Consider the following 16,582-nt stretch of genomic DNA (forward strand, 5'->3'; position numbering starts at 1 on the left):
TTCCTTATTTCTCTTTGTCCAATCATGCCATTAGCTTGGCAGTCCTTAACTTCAGTGCAAAATATATTCCTGTGTGACTCTCTGCTTGCCAAGCCATTCTTTACTTAGCGCTGCCTTCATGCATTTTGGTCTTTTTGTTTCTTTCAAGGGTTTTCTGGTCCTTAAAACTCTAGGTTTTATTCCACAGAAAACTAGAAAAAACTTGTTTTCTTGAGATGAAGTCATTCCGTTATTTTGGTTGGAGAAGATCTAACTGGTTTTAATAACAGTCTTAATGCTGTTATTCAGACTCAGTATTCTGCTTTCTTGAGCCCAAGGAGTAGACAGACAGTATCTTAAACAATAGCCTTAATATATGGCAGGACCACAGAATTCATAAATGATGCATAGACAAATTCCCAGATGAAAGTAACATTATTAATCAGCATGGTCCTTCAGAAACCTGAACTATTCTGCAGCCCTAGGCATTCAATTGTTTTTTTCTCACTGGATTTTTGTTCATTGATAACAATGATGATTAGTGACAGCCTGGCCAATAGCGTGTTTACACTCCAGAAGACAACATACTACAATATTTAGCAAAAGAGAACAAAACAAAAACACAGACATATGGGTTGTTAAAATGGTATTTTATTCAACAATTCTGAAACTTAACAAGAAGTACATCCTCTGATTGTAATGGATAGTCAGATGGTTGAAACAATTAATCTGGGTTTCCTGAATAGAAATGAAAGAGCTTGGTGCAGCAGAAATCATTAGGATTTAAAATAAGTAGAACCTTCTCTGTTCCAGAATTCAAAGGACAAAGGTGTTTTTCAAGCTGCTAAAATAACATAGGTTGTTAATACCTTTAAAGACAGTCATCAGCCTTCTTGCTACCTTGTAAGCTAAAACATGCATTTCCCGTTCAGTTTGAAACAAACTTTCACAAGTCTCTATTTTTCTGGGAACTTAAGATAACTCTTCTGGAATTCAATTTAATTTTGACATCCTATTCATCTTCCTGCTTATTTCCTATCGCTGACCCTGATCTTCTTAAAAAAACCCTGAGAATGCCAGCAGCTGTAGGGTTGGTTTTTTGGTTTTTTTTACAAGTTACTCTGGAATGTGTTTAATGCTTTAAAATTGTCATTGATTGAAACTAGCAATTCTAAATGAGAAATTGAAAACGAATTTCCCTCTATTTTTTATTTCTGATTCTCCCCAGCCACACGCTTGACACTCCTGTGCTGATTTCAAGATGGAAAGACCAGTGGTCATCAGGAACACATCCCTATCCTAGTGCCTGATTTTGCCTCTTTCAGGTTATAAGATCAGTGGAGGATATTTCTATGCTGCAATGGGCCAACTGGGACAACTGAAAAGACTGAGCATTGCTCCTGTTCTATAGAATAAGGGCATCACGCACATCGAGGTAACTGTACCCTCTGTGAACATGTGTGTCCTGTGTTTAATTTCTAACATCAAGTCTATGACAAGTGTAATTTTTCATACAGAAGCTGCTTCTTTCATAATCCTTCCTCTTCCCAGACTTTTTAATGCTATGATATGCTTTTCAAGATTGAAGAGAGAGAACTGTATGTAATATTGAAGTTGTGGTCACAATAGTTTAAACAATGATATAATGAAGTTTGCTGCTGCTATCTTCTTCCTGCTATTCATCTTGTTTACTTGACCAGTACAGAGCATAGAGCTCACATTATGAATATAATGTCTAGATGTTTTCCCAAACACATGTCAAATTGCATTTACAGACTTCAAATATATCTGCTCAGTAGCTTGGCTTTGTAGAATCCCTTGGCAACAATCTGCCATTGTTTTGGTCTTCCTTAAACTGAATAACTTAACATCCTCAGGAAATTCAAGATAATTTCTAGACCTTTTATGCATACGCTGTGAACCATAGGCCTTAGCAATTTTCCCATTTTGCCACAGATTCACTTGTGAACGCCCTTTGTTTCTTATTTCTCTTTGTTTCTTGGTTTATGGAAGGACACACAAAAGGCCTGTACATGTAAGAATGGTTTTAGGAAAGTCAAAGCTCACTGGGAGCTGGTGCTTACAAGGGATATCAAGGGCAACAAGAAGAGTTCCTACTGCCACATTCATAGTTAAAATAGTAAAAGGCTAAATAAGAAAAATACGAAGATTCCACTTTTAAAATATTAATTTTTAATTTTCACTTTCTGTTGTATTTCGTTGTTCAAGCAAGGTTTTTGAATATAAGTACATCATAGGCACTGTTATTCTGGCTTTTTGATAACAAAATTTTGGACCAGATATTCTGGTAGTAAAGAGCTGCTTTACTCCTCTGGGACTCCCGGCTGTCTCTCCATTAAACAATCATTCATTGCATCAAAAACTTAACCTCAGCATCGTATTGTGTCTGCGACATCCTAATTCACATCCTGATTTACAACTGAAGTATCCTATCATAATAGCCTCTTTGATCATGCTGTTTGTCACAATGAGGTATTACAACTACCCTGAACAGGTGGCTGATGTCAACAGGCAGTGCTGTCATTTCTCCAGGTAGGTACAGAATTTCTGTCTGTAAGAATCCATCCTATGTGCTGGTATGCTGAAATTATTAATAAAATTTAACTCTCCAAATGCTCTCACAAGCCACACCACTACTTTTCCTCCAAGAAATGCTCTATTTTTCCTGTGGATTTTGCCCCTGGTATTACACAGTCTAGAGAACAAGTCTCATAAGACTGAGCACTGTGGGAACTGGGGTTGTTCAAGCTGGAGGAAATGAGGCTCAGGGGAGACCTTATCATCTCTACAACTACCTGAAAGGAGGTTGTAGCAACGTGGGAGTTGGTTTCTTTTCCCAAGTAAGTGATGAGAGGAAATAGCCTCCCTCAATTTGTGGCAGGGGATGCTTAGATTGGATATTGGGAAATATTTCTACAATGAGAGGGATATCAAGCACTGGAACAGGTTGCCCAGAGAAGTGGTAGAGTCTCCACACCTGGAGGCATTTAAAAGATGTATGGATGTTGTACTTGGGTACATGGTTTAGTGGTGGACTTGGTAGCATCAGGTTAGCAGTTGAACTCGATGATTCTAAAGGCCTTTTCCAACCTAAATGACTCTATGATTCTGACTGATTATCACTCTTCCACTAAGTTTATGATATGCCATGTCCTTGTTTAAAGCCCCATACTCCTGTTCTCCTTTTTTAGACTTCTAGAGATTGTAAAGCAGCACCAGTCCTTGGTCTAATTGCCACTTTTAAGGGTTCTGTTTAAATAGGGACTATTTTGATCACCCTGACCTTATTATTACCTGGATTAAGTTTTGTCAGCTTCTAATATTCTATCTTTGAGATAGAATATTAGTATGTCTGTGATTTCAGCTGAAAGGACATATCATCCAGACTCATAGAGTAATATATATATAGAATCATAATATATAATACAATAAACAGTGGCTAGCTTGGAAATACAGCTGCAGAGGAGTAGCCATGTAGTCTCTGCTTTCCTTCAGTCAGAGAACCATATGTTGCCAAAAGAAGGCTGGGTAGAAGAATCAACCAAAATGGCAGAAAGACAAATAAAAAAAGTAGCAAATAGACAATATTTACCTTTAAATTTCATACAAATTCCTTGTAGCTTCTATATAGCCAAAATCTTCACACAGACTTTTCCCCTTAGCTCATGGATGTGTTTTTGGCATGGCCAGAGTGTTTCATCCAAAGTGCTGTGAGAAACGAGTTGTGGAAACCCAACCAAAAAAAAAAAAAAATGTGTCTAAATAATTCCTGAACTTCAGTACAGGTTTGCTTCTATTTCACTTCCTACAGTATGGAAGAAATGCTTTTGTCTGTACTGTTTTTTCTATCCCAGATACTCACTTTTGAAAAGAGTATTTCAGATCTGCACGAATTCTTACATTCTCTTCATGATTTGTACAGATTTTTCTCATGGTATTAGGTAGCAAATGCAAAAGCATCAGAGAGAAGATCTTATTAGGGGCTAAACTTTAATCCTTTGTAAATAGTTAACTGCAGAGCTGTGTGTATTATTTTGACAGATACATGCAGTATGCCTCAAAACCACTGTTACTTGAAAAATAGCAACATAAATCCATCTATCTGCATACTTCCCATATTACTTACAGCTTAATACAATACACAACTGCATTCTGTGAAGTAGGTCCATGCTGTAGCAAGGTTTATTACTACAGACACACCACACAGGCATATCTTAGCTATCTTTCAGCTACGGAAGCTTCAGCAGAAAACGTGTGCAGAGGTTCAAGAAAACAGAGAGTCTGAGGATGTGTTTTGGCAGTAAGACAGCACTGATGCAGCTGGACTGCTAGATAGATATGGCAGTTAAAGGTAGACTGGATAGGTCACATCTTGGTGTCAGTGCAGATAAATACTAAGAAAAAAAAAAAAAAAAGAGGAAAAAGCAAGCTCAAGCAGTGTTGTGTCTCTTAATCCCTCCCTTTCCCCACCTCTCACCTCCTCCTTCCCTGTTAGAGATGCATTGATTTTCAGAAACACCTAAGGACTGGCTTGCAGTCAGCTGATGATGTTTGCCAACAAGTAACAACAGGAATCACTTGTATGGACCACCAAGACATTATGGACCAGTGGCTAAATAATAGTGTGCTAATGGCTTACTTCCTGAATATGGAATTATTCCAAGGTCTGGAGCTTCATCTTTAGCCCATGCTTTCCATTCTTCCTGTTTGCATCTCCTTCAAAGCTGTTAAAGGTAGTTTCCAGCTCTTTATTTCCTTCTACTTTTTCCTCTTGTAGTGAAAGGAGTGGTCATTTCAGCATGGGCAGCTGAAAAAATTGACTCATTGCATCAGAAACTTCCTCAGTAATGCCACAAGCTGCCAAAAAGAAATCATTCTCAAAGGCAAACACAAAATATCTCTAAATGGAGGAAAGGAGAGGCTGTGAAGCAACGATCTCAAATACATTAAAGGATGTGTGTGCATACATCATATCAGTGAGCATTAAGGGGAGAAAAAGGGGCTTCCTCAGCTATTGTGTATGAGCTATTCCAATGATCTGATGTTTGGACCTTTCCTTTAAGCATTTAGTATATTAACAGCTCAGTCCTTTGGTTATTTTTGTGTGGGCAAACCCTAGTGATGTTTCAGCTAAAAAAGCTGATCACATGAAGACAGCTGAGGGCAAGCTAGAACAAAGGTGGAAGTACTGGGAAGCTCAAAGGAAATAATAAAATAGAATATATTTTTATATTCACTTGGTGCCAAAGGGAACGGTGTTTTACACACAAATTCTTTGAGTCAGTGCCTTCATAAAACTGACCATCTGATGCTTGTATTTCTTCCCATACAAAAAGTAAATACCTTTCTGTCACTTGAAATGTTAACATCAAGGACTTTAAAGGTGGATTGGTGGCCAAGTCAGGGACCTCTTTAAAGATTAGTGACCTTTTCTCCAAACCCTCTATCTCCCAAATTGACCTAGAGCACTGATAAGAGCAGCATTCTGCTTTGTGCAAGAAAATGTTGTGAATTAGATCTAAAGCAAATCCTACACCCTTTGGAAGCAGATATATAGCTGGTGTTGTATGGCCAGCCCCAAGACTGAAATCCGTGGGTGGGAAAGTGTGCTGGTCAACAGCAAAATTCCTCAAAGGTCAGCTGAAAGGCTATTGCGTGAAGTGGGCCTGTGCTAGAAGCTAACTAGTCTGATTTTGCAGGATTTTTTCCAAATATGAATATTTATCCCTAAAGTTTCTATTTTAAGCCCATAAGGTCTCTTAGGTCATAAGCCATGGCTTTGCTTTCAGCAGCAGGGAGGAGAAAGGAGAAAATAAGTGTCTAAAATACATCGTAGGAACTTTAAAAAATGTCTTTATGAGCTATCATTAGTAATTATTGTTCTGAGTGCTGGGAGTAAACACTCTTAAATGCCACTAAACCCACCACTTTCAGGATGTAATGCGTGTCTGATTTACACCATTCCACCCCCATTTAACAGAATGAAATTACTTTTACTTACATCAGAGTGAGTGTGCAACTACCCCTTTATTCTTTTAAAAAATCCTCCCTACAGGGGCTGTTTCTTTTCTGATACTTCCATAATAAAGCAAGCTGGTATGTCCATTTGTGTACGTATCATGGGTGATCTGTTTATCAAGAAATGAAAGAACATTTCCTTCCAATTTCTGTTTTCTTTGTGATTGATATTAATTAGGTTTTCTGCAAAGCGTGGCTTATCTTGAACTGAACCCAAAGCAGATGAATATGTTGCTGTGCGGTAAGATTTTCTTTTCTTGAAATGAAGAATGGGATGAAGATGCTTATCTGAGATCAAACAGGCTTCAGGTAGAGTTTACATCAGCAGCACTTTGAAATTCATTGTTAGAGTATAGCTGATATCAATAAGGAATGAGAACGGTCCCCAGTACTGTGACTGCATTTATTAACTTATTTCGAGCAACTAAAAAGGGAGAGCTGCTGTGTACCTCCAGTCACAGTCTTTTCTTCCTGAGATGAAAGACGCAACCATAGTTCATAATGAAAATTAATGGAATCCCTGAGAACAGCTAAAAACCCCCACTGTTAAAATAAAAGCTTGTGAATTTCCTCTGAGGTCTAATGTTAGTACACAGAGTGGAACAAAAATCTGCAGTGCAAGGGCTGATAGCTTTCTCTGTAACCCACTATGCTTCCTGTCTGTACGTCTGGTGAAGTGCTACATGGGGATGCCCCAACCAGCTGGAGCTCAGGAGGTAACTACGGTTGTACCAGCTCAGGCACCGAAAGCAGTGTAGCCATGCCTGTGCATCCCACTGCCAAGGTACCATGACCTGTTTCTCAGAGTGGTACACCACACTAATGGTCTTCCTGTCTGTGATAGAGCCTGCTAAATCTCTCTTTTCCATAGTACTAGCCAATATCCTCTGCTAGCGTATTGTGAAATAGATCCAGTGACTTAATTTAATTCTCTCTTTACACCACACTGGTGTGGGCTCTTTTTTCCCTTCAACTTCCCTATAATCCCCTGCTTAGCAGTTCTGTAGCTCCCTTCACCCCTCGCTGAGCTCTCTCTGCTGCTCACACAACCCACCCTGCTATCACACTCTCCTCTCTGTGCTACAGCGCTAGCCTTGATATTCTCAAAATCACATCTCTGCTAGAGCTTCACCACTCATACCATTGGCAAAATAGTTTACACTACTCTGTTTTGTACAAGTGCAGCTTATCCCAGTAGCAACACGTTTAAATCCCAGGACAGCTAAACCCTTCAATACTGTGGTCACGTATGACATGTAACAAGATAGATGTATTACCCAGCAAGCATTTCTCCTGCTCTAGGATTCAGAGAGGAAAGCTTTTGCCAGATTCCAGCATCACTGGTTTTTTTTGCCTTAATAATCTTTTTTTCCTCTTCTGTTTTTAGCAGTGTCCATTTATTCCCTGTACCAGTATTTTCACCATCGCTCTGCCAGTTTATGGTAGTTACTAGCTTCTTAATAAAAGAGAATAGCTGCAAATTAGGGCTGCCATCTGGCTTTTATTATAAGAGAATAAGGCTTTTCCTATCTCTTACTTTTCTTGTGCTAAAGAAATGCTGAAATAAAGAAACAATATGGTTTGGATTTTTTGTCATAGAGTCAAAGAGAGGGCCACCCCACTTTACAGCTGAAAGAAGTGATTTAGTCTCCATGCTAAATCAGTCTTCAACTTCTCCTAAGCAGGGACAGACAATTGTGCTTAATTGTGTGTGGTAGTTCAGCGATATGGACTACTGTTCATTGGGGATTGAGCTGCTCATTTTAGTTAGGACCACAAATTGAACTCAAACCAAGGTCTCAAAGAATAAAGTATGGTGTTTTACACATTAAGTCATTCCTCCTTTCTTACTTGGCCCGTGAAATGAATCAGGGAAAGATTATTTTCTGGCTAAATTGGTACTAAAACCCTGATGCAGACAGTTCCACAATTTGATTGCAGGCTGACTTCCACTTATTGAATATCACATCAAGCAGTGGTTCAAGGGTTTCATACGACAGCTTTAAAATCCGCAAAGTTTTCAAAGGTACTTACTACATTGTGATCAGGTCACAGATCTAAATGTCAGTATTGTATGCCTGATTTGCACATTTCAAAACGATTTAGTAATTTTTTCATTTTATCTGCATGCATGAAGTGATTTGGAATACAGAAACAATTTGGAATCATATTTAGTTTGTAACAGTTCAATTAACTTAAGTGCTGAAACATGCTTCTTTCTTAGTAACTAGTTTAATTGGTTACTATTGCAAGAACAGGTTTTGAAAGAATGCCTAAAAGGCCAGGGGCAAACTAAAGCCCACTCTAGAGAATCCATGCTCCTGCATAGGCATGTGTGAAAAAGAAATAGCAAACAGTCTTTGGGGTCACAGTGTAGTGTATGATTGCCAGTGGGAAAACGACACGTAGCCCAAGCAAGAAATGGACTGCACAGCAACTGCTTTTCTTTGACACAGTTACTAGTATAACCTCAAGCTCCCTTTGGCTAATTTTATTACTGTTCAATAAGCAAGAACGGTAGAGTACCAACAAGGTTCAAAAATCTTAATGGTTCGATACATACTATATGCATTTAAACCTTGATCAGAGCCCTAAGTACAAAGATAAAGTAAAATAATAGAGGAATGACATTTATAGGATGTTAACATGTGCTAGTGGTAGGACGTGTTTGTCTAATTAATTTAAGGAAACATCTGCTTTTCTTTTGAAACTCTGACTTTTACATTGCTAGAGCCAGAAATCTATGTTATGAAAGAATTTGTACTTTGAAGCTTTCTTTGTTTAGGTTTAAAAATAAGAAGGACATGTCTCTTCAGAGGTAGTAAATCAACATGTACATTAATTCTGTTCTGTCACAGACGAATAAGGAAAAGTTTGCACCGATTTTTGCACCTCTTTATGCCTGCAAAGGAGGGCCTGGGATTTTGGCAAGATTATAAAATTTTACATGGATTTTTCTCACAAAACTGCACCACAGCCCAGTGCAATGAAAAAACTAAAGCCTGAGCTGGATTCTGGGCTGAGGAGAGGGCTGGGAATGCATTTCTATATTTTGAACTCTTTCAACCGCAAGAGTCTTTGCTGCAGTAATCCAGAAGCAGTGATGTCATTCCTCTCCAAGACACTGGGAAGGAAATTTGGGGAGAAAGAGCAATGCCTCCACTGGGTCTCTGCTTACCAAAACTAAACTTCCTTTGCTTCTTTAAGAATGGGCAAGCTATTGGGTGCAATTTATTCAGCACACATATGTGTATAAAAAGAGTGTGTTGTTCAGGTAATGACAAACAACCTACTGCTAGGGGCTGAGGTGTGGTACACCCCAAGAGCAGGTTTCATTACATCTAATGCCATCCATCCAAATTTTAGGCCTCTAAATCAGCACCTCAAGTAGCATTTGTTCCCTCTTAACCACTGTGCAAGCTGTGTGAGCTACGAGGTTTGGGAAATTGCACAGGAAGCCCACTGACTGTGGGCAAGCCTAGGTACCCAAGTAGACTAATTCTTGTACAGCTAAGGCCAGGTGAAATACAGTCAGTGTTCAGGCTACACAATCTAAGAGTGTATATAGCCATTCATTCCTTCAAATGAGAAAACATATTTTGATATAAAAGGAACCATGAGCAAAAGTTCTGTATATCCTAGCTGTCAGATAGTATGTTAATAGATGATGACGTAATATTGTAAAGACGTACTATATGCTTATAAATTATACAGGGTGAACTCAGATTCCTAGAAAATAAGCTTCGAAAAAACAGGATTGTATTGTATATACTCTTAACTCACTGCCTAGACCAATAAATTTGGTATATGGAAATTACAGTTGCTTAAGAAATTGAATTAAGCAACTTCATTGTGAGTAGGTTATTAGCTGCAGGTTGTATTTTGATGAACTTAACTGAAATAGCAGTAACATAATTTTAAATATTGCTTTAAAGATTATTTCACTTTTCATTCATTGAAGAAAAATGTTTCATTGAGATAACAGCCAATTTTCAATTTGCCTCCTCCAGACTTCCAGTTTTACCACACCAACCACTCGAAAACAGTGGAGTTTTAAAAAGGCTCTGTTTTCAAATGGATGTTTCCATTTTTATCACTGAGAAGAGGCAGATTCAAGCAATCATTTGATGGACCGCCTTTAGGCATCCACTTTGACACTTTGACCATGAGACTGAGGGAAGCAGGGCTTGTGGTAACTGGAGCTGTGGGGCTGGGGAGGAGTAGAGCCCTACAGGTCCATCAGCAATAGCGGGGACTTCTCTTGGGGAGACCTTTGACTAACTGCCAACACACGTATACCCAAATGCACAAGCTGAGAATAGCAGTTTTTATCCATCAGTGGTATCAGTTCAGTTCCCAGCCCAAGGCACAAAACATATCTAAGTCCAAAATTGGACTAGATTGTGAAATCTGCCCAATCTTCATGAGAAATAACCCCACCTGCTGCATCAGGGGCTGTTTTACCAGATGGGTCAAAAGAGGAGAATTAGATGAGAGCAGTGAAGTGCCTGTAGGCAGATCTAGGCCAATACTAGGGTGAATAAGAAGGTCCTATGACTCCAAAGGTGGAGACAGTTGTCATATGGGAAACAGTATAACCAAGGAGAAAGTGAGAAAGAAAGGAGCAGAGGGAGCACTGAAGGGCTTTTCAGCTTGTGATCCAGGAAGCCTCAGGTTACTTTCAACACATCTATGAAGGACAATTAAGGAAAGTAAGTATACATGTACTGGGTGAAGTTTAATGACAGAGGTATCCACTCCTCCACTGGAAAATGCTTAGGGACTGAAAGTTGTCAATGGTGAAAAAAGCCGGGTTTCGTGAACTCTTTCCAGCAGCCTGTTTTCCCCCATAACTGAACCCAAGTTTCAGTTGTGCTCCTTGGCCCAATATTTGGCCTTTGTGTGCTTATGTAAATCAGGATGTTTAGTGCAAATTACCATTATTGAAAAGCAATTGCCATCCAAATTAGCATTATCCCTTTCATTTTACACCAAACCTGCTGGGCTTTTTTAGATAAACCCTGAATCAACTTAGCTGTAGCGTTTATGACTAAATGGATTCATTTTTTGGCAAAGTAGCCCTGCTTCTCCAATAGCATAATGCCAGTAGCCATTCCTATCTATCAGACCATCCTCGAGGGTCGGCTGAGGTTGTTCCTGTGAAAGACACTCGGCTTCTTCCAGAATTTGTTCTCCCTATTCAAGTTTGGAATATTTTCAGTGAACACACTGAATACAGTGTAAACACATGCATGCGTTTATATATACACATGCGTATACATACACACCACTAGTACATACTACTAGGCATCAGTAGTTTTATTTTTAATTACTTTGTTAATTGCCTCCATTTGTTTATCTGCGTTTTATCTAGGTATTGTCAGAAGGGAGCACCATATAATAAGGAGAAGTGCAAAGAGAGGGAAAATAAAACAATGTATGACTGCAAAGGGATGCCAAAAAATTAATCCACAAGAGGCTTTTAATTTCAGATATCCAGACAAATGGGCTGGCTGGAGACTCTTCTCTGCCCCATCACATGATTGCTACCAAGTTAACAGAGGAGGTGGGAATAGCCCTTTGTTACATATGCCCTAGGAAAATACGCAAAAAAAATTATAAATTATGCCTTTTCAAACAAATGTGATGAAAATTATGATATTGTAACTCTGAAGGCTTCTGATGAACATTTTATCCTCAAAGAGCACTTAATTCACAAAGGAACATCTCTCTACTGGAGTAACCCAAAGCCAGGAGAAACAATATGAGCATTTGCAGAGACTTTGTAGTATCACCAGAGAGGTCTAAATATGAAGACTGTAAAGCATGAACATCTTTGGAACAAACTTGTCTTTGGTATCTCAGATAAAGCACTTTCTTAGAGCCTGAGTTTCCAGTGATTTCATCAAGGAGGCAATTTGATCAAAAGCTGGAGGAAAGCTAGTACAATGTTGAAGTGATAAAAACACAAGGAAAATATTGTAAAGCCATCAAATGGTGCAGGGGGGGTATGTTCAAATCTTCAAATACTTTTTCCTTTCATAATTGAAATTCAGTAGAACTGAGCAAGTATTTCCCTTTACAGATCTGAATAGAAACATTTCTTAAATGGGAGCAGATCTTATTAATAAACAGGTGCTATGTTGTAAATATAAAGCCAGATATCATCAAAGGAAATAACATTGGCTACTTACCCCAGAAGAACAATGGAGGTAACACTCAAAAATATAATGGGATTTTTGAGTGCTGAGCCTGTATACAACACAGTGCAAAACTCAGATCTCAGAGTCACCATTGGTACAAACATCCTAACCACCCCTACAAAAACCACCCTGCTCCCATTCTTTTCTGCAAGGCTGTAGCAATTTGGGATGATTTGAGAAGGCTGTGCTGAGGATCCATCTGGTGTTGTTACACCTAACATTAACTATTTCAGTTTAGAGATGCTATTGACAAGCATCAACTGTGCTGTAATAAACAAACAAACAAAACAATATTTTTAGATATAAAAGCCAGAACAAATCCTCACAGTGTCATCACTATGAGCTGAATGTGTTGGAGGACACTGTTTCCTGGTTTATGACCAGGGATTGGAGCAACATGTAAAATACTGCAGCCAGCTATTAATTTAATCACAGAATGAACATATGCAAACAGGGAAAATAAATCAAATCCCTGTTCAGTTGCCAGATATGGCTTTGTACAAATAGAGGAAGGGGTTCGTAGCAGTCTATTAGCCAGAAGTATCTATTACCAGTTCACACATCTTGGACTGGCTGATAAACAATCCCAGATTTAAGGAAATGACAATTTGCTTCAAGTTGAAGTAGTCCCTGGTTGTACCTGCACAGTGCCAAGCCTACAGCTCTCTGAATCTCAAGGCCAGTTTCTACTCCCAGGGAAGAGCCAAAGTGGTGTGGAAGCACTTTGGGTCCTGCAGTCCTGGAGACACCAGGTCCCTGAAGAGCAATTTCCAAAGGTGCTGGTTCAGTGTAAGCCAAAACGAGGTGCTGCTGCTTTCCATTTGTTAACTGTTTGTGGGCTTATTGGGTTAAACTCAGAGCGTCTGATTCTGCCCATCACCAACAGCTTATAGAGCACACAAATCTGTTTCTAAGTAATAGCTTAAGGAACAACTCTTTTGGTTTTAGGCAGCCCTGAATTCAGTTATTATGACTGAAAAATCATAGAAAACAGATTTGAGACAAATGATTGGAAGTGCTCAAATTACCACGAGCCCAGCAGGTACCGCGTATCTCCTGACCAGTTTACAAACAACACTGTGAATGCCAGTGAGCTGCTGTGACTAGAGAGCAGACAGCATTCTCTTTTAATTCCATTCCTGATGGGGACCCAGGCAGAAAGGCTCCTTGCAATAATGTCAGCCAGGGTGCAAGTGAAATCAGCGCTTCTTGCTGACCTATAGGAAGTAATTAATCTCCAACATAAGGATGTAGATACAGCCTACAGCCTTGTTTGGAGAAAAAACTATTATTGGAGTTTATGTTTTATTGTAAAAGATGAGTTTCTCAGTGACAAGTCCCAGATGCGGAATCTACATGCACATACCTATTTTATATATCGGAGTATCGATACATATATAGAACCACATATAAACATCCTTATCTGGTATATATGCATATGTTGGCTGAAGAGCAGTAATGCCAGCAGGTTGCTGAAGATTAAACATACCTTAAAAGCTTAAACGTTACACAAGTGTTACAGCCCTGGTAAAGGAACCAAAGATCCGTATAACTTTCAGTTTGGCCAAAGTTTCCTTGGCATCACTTGTACCTGTGTGAGTGAAGTGGAGCAATGGAAAGATTGCATAATGTTTCTCTCTGCGCACAAGAAATAAATAGTTCCAAGGGCCAGATACTGCCCTTGGCAGTATAAAGTAATAAAGGCAGACATAACCAGGAGAAAGAGAAAACATTCCCTATTCATCCAAGAAGAACCACTCTAACAGGACTTGACAATCCACTTTTCTATATTCAGAGGTACTTGAATTGACACTATTAGTTCTGTAGCAAAGGACAAACTATGGAGCTGACCATACCTCTGCTTTACTATGTTCTCATTATCATCAAAAGCTATGACTGATTCTTCTAGAGATTCACGACTAACCAGCATAATAAGAGGCAGTTTTCCATGCTCGCTATTACATTTTTCATAGATCTTCAGACTGTTGCTATGTTCAGTTAAACCTTATTTTCTTTTTCTCTATCTTTAGCATTTTGAGGCACTGAACATCTTCATTTCATGTCTTGTAGAACTGTCCCATGCATATTATGGCACAGGAAAAAACCTCAAACTAAATTCAAGTAAGAATAATGAAATCCCATAATTAACATTTCTATTAGAGACTGAGAATAGCATCTGTGTTAGATGCAATAAACAAGTCAGAATAAGCTCGTCTCATATTAAGATGCAAATCTTCTATTTATTACTTTAAGTATATATGTTCCTTTGCTATTTGCACAATGATTAACAGTTGTTTTCAGAAAATAAATCTGTTTCTTAATAGTGGAAAGTATAAGAAGGATGGAGAATAAATGGGAGTTTAAGGGGCTGCTAAAGTTCTCCCATGAGCTTCGACGAGATTTATGTGCAGTGTGAATAAAAAATGTATATGACAGCACAGGATTCACTTTGTTGTTGGTTCCTATTCTATTTGTCTAGCCTAACTGTATTCTTTGCCTCCCAGACATATAGTGAGTCTGGCATTGTTGAGCAAGTGAGGGAATAAACTGCCAGTCAGCAGCTATTTGTGGCAGCTTAACCTCATCCGATCTCATCAGCCCCAACATTGTAGAGCTAGACCAGTGCCATGAGATTTGAGTAAAAGCATAAATAGCTACCTTTCAGGTAGCTATTTCAAGCTTCTCCTGCTATGAAGAGGCATTCTAGGAGGCTCACTACAAAGCAGTCTTATTATTGCTATGCGTTTTCCATTGTTAAATGAATATGTAGGCTCTTCAATTATATATCAGCTTTCATACAATGTCAACAGCTTAGTAACAGCACAAGCAAGAGGTGGTGGGATTGTGATATACGTCTGATAAGCCTTTCAGCGCAGTTTCACAGCTACGAGGCTTCATGCTCAATGCTTCATGTCCATTTTCTGTCCACTGTCATTAAGGTTTCCACAAAAATCTCATTACAGACTCCCAGCTGTAAATATGCAAAGGTCTGCATCTGAAACTACTGACGCCTTATTAGTTAGATGGACAACATCTGGGCGGCTAGGAAATAAAACCAATACTATTGAGCCATCAAAGTGGAGGATTCCAGTGGGATTTTTTTAACCCTCATTTAGTGAGGGGATGAGACTCAAGTGCTTCTGCGTCCTGCCTGTGCTGTTTCCACTGTGCTCCCATTGCCCACATGCCCCTCCTGCCTGCACTGTTTCCTCCTCGCTCCCATTCCCCAGGAACTCCTGACCGTGTTGGTCCATTTCAGCAAGGTTTGGTGGTGGGGTGGAAGCCTTCAGAATACTGCAATCTAGCATATCATGTTTGTTTCATGAAACCAGGGGAGAGGTGGAGGCAGAGACACTATTGCTGCTGCTGTGGAGGGACAGGCTGCAGAGCTGCCTGGGCGAGATCATTACAAAGCAGAGAACCCGCATGGCAGAGTGCTGCAGAAAATCAGCCTGTGCGTGATCTACTGCTCAAGGAGCTATTTGTGGAGGGGAAATTATATTTGTTAGCTGCAGAATTATGCCAGCTGTTGACTTGGTGTATGACAGCTGTTATACAAATAGTGTTCATGGGGCTATGGCCACCCTCCTCCTGGGCTGCTGGCGTGCTCCACTGGGCCCCTGGCACCCCACAAAGTGTCTCATGGTTGCCTTGTGCTCACTGAAAGGGTGCATAGCACTCCATCGTGGTTTGCATAGCTGTCATGTATCAGAGGGCAAAGCGGTGGCTGAGGCTATGACATTGCTATCGGGCAAAGCTGAAGGCTGTGGGAAATGTCAGGAGAAATATCTGCCACGCTGGTCGTAGTGTGGTGCCATTTGCTGGTGTTTCCCCCAACAACCTTCTCTAGCTGCATGTAGGCACATAATTCATTAGAGACTGCTGATGATCTGGTCATGGGAGGCAGTTCATTCATTGCTGCATATATGGAGTAGAATCTCATACAACATAAGTGATGTCCACCTCATTTAAAGGAAAACAAAAAGTTTTATAGGGCACTTATTTTTCTACCACACTCACACTGATTTATAACGTAACATTTTGTCCTTCTTGAGAAAACAGTGGACAAAAAGATGCCACGGAGTTTGCGAACACTGAGCCATGCAACAGCAGTGGAGTGTCCAAAGTGAGGTTCTCAAACTACACACTTCCTCGCCTGTTCAAATGCAGCTTCTGTGTCCAAACCATCCTACCTGACAGGACAGCGCTTTTGTGGGACTATTGGGCGATGCAGGTTGCTGCACAAGGAAAGAAGCCAGCATGGGCTGCTGCAGCCAGCTTTCCCATGTCATTGTGGGTCAGAGATGAATGTCTAGGTGTTCCTATACTCTCCAGAGCAAGAGCAGGCCCATTGCCTACCA

Source organism: Nestor notabilis, unplaced genomic scaffold (assembly GCF_000696875.1).
Source record: "Nestor notabilis isolate BGI_N333 unplaced genomic scaffold, ASM69687v1 scaffold26480, whole genome shotgun sequence".
Lineage (NCBI taxonomy): Eukaryota > Metazoa > Chordata > Aves > Psittaciformes > Psittacidae > Nestor > Nestor notabilis.